The following is a 9,882-nucleotide window of genomic DNA, read 5'->3' as shown; positions in this document are numbered from 1 at the left end:
ATGGCTTGAAGAGAAAGGAGAGGATATCTAGGAGTGAAGACCATTTTGTACCCTGGGAATTCTTTTGGTTTGAGATGTCCAGTTTGGGACCGGGTGACTATGCGATTGGCTGAGGTGTCAGCAAGTTGAGGATAGGGAGGTGGAAGTGCTGTGGGAGTGGGAGACAAATTTATATCACTAGGAGACAGATTTATAGTGGCAGACAAGGGATTTATATCACTAGGAGATAAGGTAGTAGATTGAGATAAAGTGGTAGGTGAGTGGGACCCGTGGTTGGATGAGGCTGAAGAGTTTATGTTAGATGATGACTCATTGGTGTGTAGTGGACATGTGTCAATTGGAGAACTTGGAAGTAAATGAGGTTGCATAGCAGCTGAGGTGGATTGTGATAAAGATGAAATAACAATAGGAATATCAGGAGAAAAGGTGAGGGATGTACCTGGAGTGGCCGTGACTGTGCAGGATCCTTGAGGAAGACTTATACCCTTGGCTGGAAATTTAGACTCATCAAAAACTACATGTCTGGAAATGTAAATTCTGGATGAGTGAGGTTCAAGACACCTGTATCCATAGTGATTAGCAGCATAGCCCAAGAATATACAAGGTTTACTGCGGAAGGACAATTTGTGGGCAGCATATGGTCTTAGTAAAGGGTAGCAAAGGCAGCCGAAGGATTTGAGGAAAGTATAGTCGGGTTGTTTGCCAAACAGCTTGGAGAAAGGCGCCTCATTGTTCAAGACTGGAGTAGGCAACCTGTTGATTAGAAATGTTGCAGTCAAGAAGGCATCAACCCAATATTTTGAGGATAGACCCGATTGTGCCAAAAGAGTTAGACCAATTTCTACTACATGTTTGTGTTTCCTTTCAGCAGTGCCATTCTGTTGGGAGGTATGAGGACAAGATAACCTGTGCAAAATACCATTTTGGGAAAGAAAAAGTTTGAATTGGTTTGATGTGTATTCTCCCCCATTATCGCTTTGGAATTGCTTAATGACAGCAGAAAATTGTTTCTCAACCAACAACTTGAATTTGACAAAACATTGAAAAACATCACTTTTATTAATGATGGGATACAGCCAGGAGTACCTACTGTAATCATCTATAAAGACAACATAGAAACAACAACCACTCAATGAGGGAACCGGAGAGGTCCACACATCAGAGTGGATTAGTTCCAATGGAGATTTAGTGCATCTAGAGGACAAAGAGAAGGGTAATTGCTTGGATTTCCCAAGCTGACACGACTCACAAACACTATGTTTGTTGACTGGACCAGACAAAGGAAGATGCTGACGACGCATGACTCTAAGGAAGACTGCATTGCAGGGATGGCCGAGTCTTTGGTGCCACACCATATCAGTGGTCTTGACGCCAATGAATGCAGCAAATCCCTTCAATTTATTTGCTTGAAGTTGATGTAGTGGAATAGGGTATAAGCCATTCTCACTGGGGCCCTGGAGCAGCACGGTCCCTGTCAAGTTGTCCTTCACAGCAAAATGGGATCCAGTTAATTCAAAGGAGCAATGGTTATCAATGCAGAATTTATTTATGGATAATAAGTTTGCAGAGGAAGAGGGACAATATAAGATGTCATTGAGAAGGAATTTAGAAGGTGAAGTAGATTGAACCAAGGATGAGCCAATGCTTTGTATCTCCAAACCTGCTCCATTTCCAACTCCCACAGTCTCGTTGCCTTCAAAGGGTTGAGGATTGTTGAGAGCAGAGGGGTCAGCAGCCACATGAGTGTTTGCACCTGAGTCAGCTAGCCATTCATGACTTTCAAATTCAGCATTGTTGTGGGCAATCATTGCTGCAAGTTGTGGTGGTGGATGTCTGCCTTGATAAGCATAATCCATCCTGTGGTAACAGTCCAAGGCAGAATGATTGAACTTTCCACAGATTTGACAGGGTGCTGGAAGGCCTTGATGGTTGTTTAACATAGGTCTCTGGCGAGATGCAGGGTTGCGACTGAAATCTTGGACAGCAGTAGGTGGTTTTGGTGATGTGTTGGAGAATCTGGATGGAGGACCAGAAAATCTGGATGATGGAGTTGAGAACCTGGAGTGATTCTTGGGTGGAAACCTTGGCTTTCTATTAGCAGAGGAGAATGAAGAGTTGGACTTGTTAGTGTAAAGAGCAAATGAACCAGTTTCAGGAGCAAGGGTTGATTGGTGCTGATTTTCGAGCATCATTTCATGACTTAAAAGTTCAGATTGAAGATCTGCAAAAGTCATGTTAGTGGTGCGGATAGCAAAAGAAAAGGCAGTGACAAAAGGGTTGAAAGTAGAGTTCAAACCACTGACTATGAAGGAGATGAGATCATCTTCTTCTACTGGTTTTCCAGCAGCAGCCAACTGGTCTGCCCATTGTTTGGCCAGACGAATGTACTCAGTGCAGGATTTGTTCCCTTGCTGAAGATTCTGAAGTTGTCTTTTGAGGTAGGAGATGTGGGACCTTGACTGACTTGCAAACCTTTCAGCCAAAGCACTCCAAGCCTGGTGTGAGGTAGGTAGCCCATACATAGAAGAGATCAAGGCTGGTTCTAAGGAGCACAGAATCCAGCTCAACAGATGCTGGTCTCGTTTCTGCCATAAAACATATGCAGGGTTGAGATCTTGCTCGTTGGTTTCAGCTGTAGTCAGAAACTTAGGAGGGCATGGTTCTGAACCATCCACTAATCCCATAAGTTCATAGCTGCGCAGGATGGGTAGGAATTGAGAGACCCAAGCCAAGTAGTTTGGGCCATCAAGTTTGACAATGGTGAACTGAGTGGTGTTTGGCAGATTTGATATAACAGATGTTGCATCATTTGAGGAATGAGTTTGTGTGGAAGATGAGGAAGCGGTGTTTGTTTCAGCCATTTGGAAAGCGTTAGCTAGTAATGCTCTGATACCATGAAAATATTTGAGAAACTGTTTTGGAAGCTTAACGTGAGCAGTGTGTATTGTATCAGTATATATAGACCATTACATTCAGCAACAAGATACAGAGAAATGGTTGAGGACCAGAATACAAAGGAAAGGACTAAGCAAAGGTTACACGTTTGTCTTAGAAAGTATGGGCTGTAGATTGTCAATCAAGTAAAGCTAAGAAAGGTTCCTGTCACAGGGATCAGAGAAGTAGATAGAGGTTTAGGAATGGACTAAATCTCTTGATGTGTTGATTGCTGGATCTTCTGATGACATGTTGGTAGGGCTTGCTGTCATAGTGTTCTGCAATGGTGGCTTGCTGTCATGGTGTTCTGCATAGTGTTCTGCAACAGTCTTAACAGTCCCACATTGCCAAGGTATACTTGGGTTGTCGGCTTTATAAGCCTTGAGCAAACCTCTTCCCTTGAGGTGCCTTTTGGGAATGAGTAAGGCTCAAGTGACTTCAATATGGTATCAGAGCCACAAGCCCTTGGACAATGTTGGGCCTTCCCTCTCGATGTTGAACACGTGTTTGGCCAAAAGATGCCACACGTGAGGGGGCGTGTTAAAAGTCCCACATTGCCAAGGTATACTTGGGTTGTCGGACTTTTAACAATTTGCAAATTTGTTCTTACTGGGGAGAAGGTCACTTGAGAACTCAATTGCCAAAGAACATTTTCACACTTGCTCCATTAATTCACTTGCATTTCTCTACGATTTGATTCACGCTGCACTTATGTTCTTGTTATCTTCTCTTGGTTTTAGCTTTGTGCAATTGTGCTTACTACTCCACCCTAAAACAAAAAATGGGTTTCTCTTATTTTGCTTAAATTTAGTTTGGTGGCTGAGAAAAATTGGAAAGAACAAGAGAGACAGAGATTTTAGTTGATGGGACTTTCTATTTGGTCTCCGAGAATGGACTTTCTATTTGGTCTCCGATTGCAGCATTATTTTGGCATGGCATCTGAACAGGGACGGAGGGAGGAGGGGGGGCTGGCAGGGGCCATGGCCCCCCCAATTTCCTTAAAAAAAAAAAATTTATTAGGTGAAATTTTTTTTTTTCGAAAAAATTAAAAAATATAAAGTAAAAATAAAAATTTAGCTTATTTGGCCCTACCAAAAAATAAAATTGGACATTGACCCCTACCCATAAGAACTTTTGACTCCGTCCTTGTATCTAAACATTGTTGTTAGGGGGGCTTCAGGGGATCTTTGTTAGAGGAAGAGTCTACGCTCAAGGACCATTAATATGGTCTTAAATTTAAGACTTATCTGTTTTTATTTATATAAACGCCTGCACATACATAGAGAAAAACTACATGTATTCGTATATGTATTTACGTAGGTTCCCCCACCCCCCCCCCCCCCCCCCCCCCCCCCAAAAAAAAAAAAAAAAAAAAAAATCTGGGTTCCGCCCTTGCTGGTTTGTGGGTTGAAATTTGATAAATTAGGATTTAAAAGAGGGAAGAGCGTAGAGTTTTCTGTCGGGTTTGCACACTTTCTGGGCTTGTATCACAAGTTACAATGTCGGTGACAGCAGGTGTGAGTGATACTATAATTACCATTAGGGATAAGCTTAGAGGGAAAATTGGGCAAACAAAAGTTAAAAGGTATTGGCCTGGTAGAGCTCCTGAATGGGCAGATGATGCCCATGAAGATGGGGATATCCTGTCGTTGGATCCGGTGGCTGCCCTGGAACAAGCATTCCCGAGTCAGGAAGACTCGCATATTTTTAAGAAGGATGATGCTAGGCTCCGCCGTTTGGCAGAGAGTAGGATAGATAATCGTGAGGAAGTAAGAGATGATCATCGGCGCATCTGACAAGCTGAGATTGTTTCAACAATCGAGGAGGAAGCTAGAAGGCAGGAAAGGTTAGATATGGAGGAAGGGGATGCAGATGCTTTGGAGGAAAGGAGAAGAAGAATTAAGGAGAAGTTGCTTCAGAGGGAGTAGGAAGAGGCTGTATTTCCAGAAGAAGAAGAGGAAGAGGTAGAAGAAGAGGAGGAAGAGGAATCTGAGTATGAGACTGACCCAGGAAGAACATACGGGAATTGCAATGGTTAAGCCTGTCTTCGTTCCCAAGTCAGATAGGTATACCATTGCTGAGAGAGAGCGTCTTGAGGCTGAAGAACGGGCCTTTGAGGAATCTAAGAAGAAGAGACGGGAGGAGAGGAAGGTGGAGACAAAGAAGATTGTGGTTGAAGAGATCCGTAAGGATGAATAGATTTAAAAGAATTTGGAAACGGAGGCAAATATTGCTGATGTGGATGCCGATGATGAAGTTAATGAGGCAGAGGAGTGTGAAGCTTGGAAGGCGAGGGAGATTGCTAGGATCAAGAGGGATAGGGAGGATCGTGAGGCGATGTTGAAGGAGAAGGAAGAGATTGAGAAGGTCAGAAACATGACAGAGGAAGAGAGGGAGGGGGTGGGAGAAGAAGAATCCAAAACCTGCTCCACTGCCAAAGCAGAAATGGAGGTTCATGCAGAAATATTTCCACAAGGGTGCATTCTTCCAGTCAGATGCTGATGATCATGCTGCAACTGCTGGAACAGATGGTATTTTCACTCAGGATTTCTCCGCCCCAACTGGAGAACATAAGATTGACAAGACAATATTGCCCAAGGTCATGCAGGTCATGCAGGTCAAGCACTTTGGTCGTAGTGGAAGGACAAAATGGACATATCTTGTCAATGAGGACACAACTGACTGGAACAATCCATAAGTTCTCTTTAGATTATCCTCCTTTTGTTCCCCCTTCTATATTATTGCTATATCATATATGCATTCACTTTCATGTCGATCTGCTGCTCTATTGACTTGGAATTATGTCAGTTTTATTTATTTTTTGCGTAGTGAAGCTTATTTGTTGGATCTTTAAAGTGTTACATGTAAGCATCAATCTGCAACATCTGAAATCATTTGTATAAAAAGATGGGGTTCAAAAAGAGTTACTTTTGACATGGTATATTCTAGATCCTAGAGCTGTAATTTTGAATTTTATCATTTGAAAACTATAAAAACATCATACATGGACTGTTGAACCATAAGCAGAGGTGACATGGTTTTATAAAACTATAAAACTTTTTAATGGAAACTCTCTCTAGTTTTTCTTAGGCCAGTTAGATTTCTCTGTTTTTGTTTTTTTTGTTTTTTGTTTTTTTTTTTTGGGGGGGGGGGGGGGGGGGGGGGGGAATCAAATTTAGTCCCAAGGTTTTCGTGCGATTTCAATTTAGTCATTGAATTTTCAATTTTTACAATTAGATTCTTAAGTTTTACTCTTGTTTCAAATGGATCCTTCCATCAACCTACTGTCTTATTAATTAATGGTATGCCACATCATATTAATAAATTGATGCCACGTGGCTCTCGATTGACACGTCAAATGTCAATTGTATGTTCCACTTAGCACATTTACTTTATATTACAAATATATCCAAAATTAAAAACTAAAAAATGAATAGTCAGCCACCTCTCTTTGAGGGGAGGCTGCCTCTCACCAAGAGGGGCAGCCACTCTTCTGTGTGAAGAGGTTGTCTCTCATAAGAGAGGGGTTGCCACCCTTCATCTGGTAAGGGGCAACACCCCTCACCAGTTAGGGATGACCAACCACCTCTCATCTTGTGAAGATGCCCCCTTCACCTATAAGGGATGGCCAATCACCTTTTTTTTTATTTCATTTTTTATAGATTTTTTATTTAGGACATATTCATAATTTATAGTTAATGTGCCACCTAAAATATACGGTTGACACTTGCCGTGTGCAATGCAGGTCACATAGCATCAATTTACTAGTCTGATTATGCACACCGCTAATTAACTAGACAAGAAGTTGGAAGAACAACCTATTTGACATCGGGGTTGCCTGAGGACCTAATTGTTGAAATTTGAAAGCCATAAACTAAATGGAAATATTATTTTCTTTATTTTTTCAATTGATTTAGTATACCGCCCCTTTTCATAGGAATTTTTTTGAAAAGATTTTTTAGATGTCATCTGTTGTCTGTAATCCTCCTTTTCCATGACAGTATAGTCCCATTTTGCTTGTATTGTTTGTGATTTTACCAATACAGATATTGAAACAAAATGAAATTATATAATTTCTATCTGCTGTTGAAATACCACTATACATATTAAATTCACTCTTTAGATGTATCTTCTGCCACATAATCTCATAGAAAAATTAGGAACATTGGAAAGTAGGGGTGAAAAGGCGGTGGCGGTTAGCAGTTATTGGCCAAAACCACTAACCGTAACCGCCTAGGCGGTTACCGAAAATCACAAACTGCCTCCACCAACCGCCTAGCGTTGGCGGTTATGAAAAAACCACTGGTCGGCGGTTAAAAACCGGCAACTGGCAACCGTTTATTTTTTTTTACATTTGGCCATGCGGAAATCGACCCCTCCACTGCCGACATCATCCTCTGCCTCTTCGTGGACCCAGCCACTACCACCACTTCAAACTCCGATGAGTCCTCATCCAACAACAATGACCACTCCAGATCTACCTTCACTCCCACGTGCTTCACCGCTAATCGTCCCTCCAGTGCCACCTAACCGTCCTCCAACTCCTCTATTGTTCCGATCTCTCCAGTTCCATCAATAGAGCTTCCACCGCCCTCGATCTCTTCCCCATCACCCTAGAGCTTCTCTTCGAAGACTGCATTAAACGACTGGAGAGGGAGACGAGAGAGAATAAAGATGAGAATCATGAGAGAGTTGAGAGAATGGAGATGAGAATCATGAGAGAGTTGAGAGGTGAGGGGCTCGCGGCGTGGAGAGGGAGACGAGACAGAATGTAGATGAGTCTAGGGTTTTTTTTGGTTTTTAATGTCTAGGTTAAATCTCCAAAATTACGTGTTTTCGGTTTTGGTGTTTTTATATCTAAAAAAAATAATAAATAAATATATATATAAAATAATAATAATAAAGGCGGACTGCCTTTCTAAAAACCGCTAACCGCCTTTTTAGGGTAGTTACCGATTACCATTTACCGGTTTTTAAGCGATTTTACGGTTATACAGTTAACGGTTATGGACGGTTAGCGGTTATTTTCACCTCTACTGGAATGCATAGTTGTCTGGCTATTTCTTTCTTTTTAATATAGGTCAATTAGATTTCCGGAATTGACGTTCCATCATCTCCTAAAATCCAAACCCCCACTCTTCACTTGTCACCACCCTATTCTCACGCTATTGGTGCAGGCAAAAGAAAAAGGAAACAATTTGTTAAAGAAAATCTAGGAACTCTTTTAAAAAATTAAAACTAAACCAAACTACACCATCCATCACAACCACATCATCAAGCCAAAAATTTGCACCCTTCTTCACTGATATCATCATCCACCATTGCGAACAATTTACGAACCACCTATGACCAATTCTGAGTACCATATTGACCCTTGAACTAAGTATAGACTAGATAATAAGAATAAAAAACGAAAAAAGAAATAACATGTATGCGTAAAAAGTAAACCAATTTTTCTCTCTCTCTTGGATGGTTCCAAAGCACCAAAGGTTTCAATAGCTTTTAAGGTAACCAAGCTGAGAAGAGCTTGCCGCCAACCGACATGCTTGCTGCCACTGTAACTACAAATTGATCAATGATGGGGACCTATATGAATGGGTTCTTGCTGAGCTCATACTTACACCAGCATCCCGCTACCTTTCTTCGATCCTCAAGGCCATCCAAAATAAAGGATTGATCCTTCTATTTGAAACAAATCTCTCTCTCTCTCTCTCTCTCTCTCTCACACACACACAAAATCTTCTCCTCCAGCTATCCAGTGAGGAAATAGAGGGAATTTTTCTCATTTATGTCTCATTTTCTGGTTATAACTATTGTGTGTATATCGCATTATACATTTGTATGTTAATGCTCAAGTATAACGGAGTTAAATATGTCACAAAACAAATCACAGGGAGCTCTGTGCCTTGAAGGCCCATAGGGGAGGTATAGGCAATTTCTCTGTAAAAATATAATGACATCTTAGCCTATGGGTTTAGTTCAAAAGGCAATTTCTCCTCCTGTAAGAACAGGGTGGAGGATGAAGCCTGTGTATACAAGACTCATCGAGTGTCTATGTAACTAAAGAATAAAAGAAAAAGTAATGATATGCTAGCAAATTGAACTTAGTTGATGAATCACTTGTGAGGAATCTAAAAGATTATTTAAGGTAAGAATATACTGCTTGTATTCGGATTTTCTTTTCTGCTGCTTCGTAGTGAAACTTTTTCCTTATGAAAAAGAAAAAATATTAATATTACATGGTCAAAATCATAGCAATAGATTGATGTTGTATGTGCAAAAAGAGTAGGAAAACCCTTCATCACCTCCTTCTTTACTATGATATTGAGAGAGACTTGTGGAATTTGGTCTTTAGAATGTTTTGAGTATATATATACGTGCTAATTAGTACTTGAAATGGAGCACCAATTAGCAGATTTTGAAGATTTCTTTGTCACTTTCTATTTCAGAATGTTCTTTCATGCAAAATTATGATATACCTACACATGTCGAACCTAATCTCATTTTTTTTGCTTGTTGTACAGGTGGACATACAATGATCCTCTTCGAGCTAAGTACAATGCCAAAATGGCTGGAATGGCTGCGGCTATCGCGAAACCTAAAGGAAGCAAGAAATTGAAGGATTGGGAGTCTAGAAAATGTGGTTAGAGAAATTGAATATTTCTTGGCTATTCTTTTGTAGATACGTGTATGCTTTGAAACTCTCCTTTTCTTCTTATCTACCGTCTGAGAAGAGGCTTATCTGTTCTATCGGAAGCAAGCAACGAAGGCAGCTGAAAATAAAGTCACTTTTGCGGAACAGAAAACTGATAAGCAACTAAGGCTTATCACGAGATGTACATGTTTTAGCTGTTGGAGATGTACATGTTTAATTATTTTATTTTGACTCGCATGTTTTGGGCCTGAGGGAAAGATTTAAAGGAAAGTTATGGATAGAATTTACCTCCT

The 9,882-nt window shown here is 40.8% G+C and overlaps 1 pseudogene; it reads left to right on the top strand.

The window, feature by feature from the left end:
- Positions 1-4,355: 4,355 nt before the first annotated feature.
- Positions 4,356-9,582, top strand: LOC133852681 (uncharacterized; annotated as a pseudogene).
- Positions 9,583-9,882: the final 300 nt, after the last annotated feature.

The sequence above is a fragment of the Alnus glutinosa genome, chromosome 12, assembly GCF_958979055.1.
Source record: "Alnus glutinosa chromosome 12, dhAlnGlut1.1, whole genome shotgun sequence".
NCBI lineage: Eukaryota > Viridiplantae > Streptophyta > Magnoliopsida > Fagales > Betulaceae > Alnus > Alnus glutinosa.
Note: the sequence above shows the minus strand (reverse complement) of the source record. Positions and strands in the feature narration are given on the sequence as shown.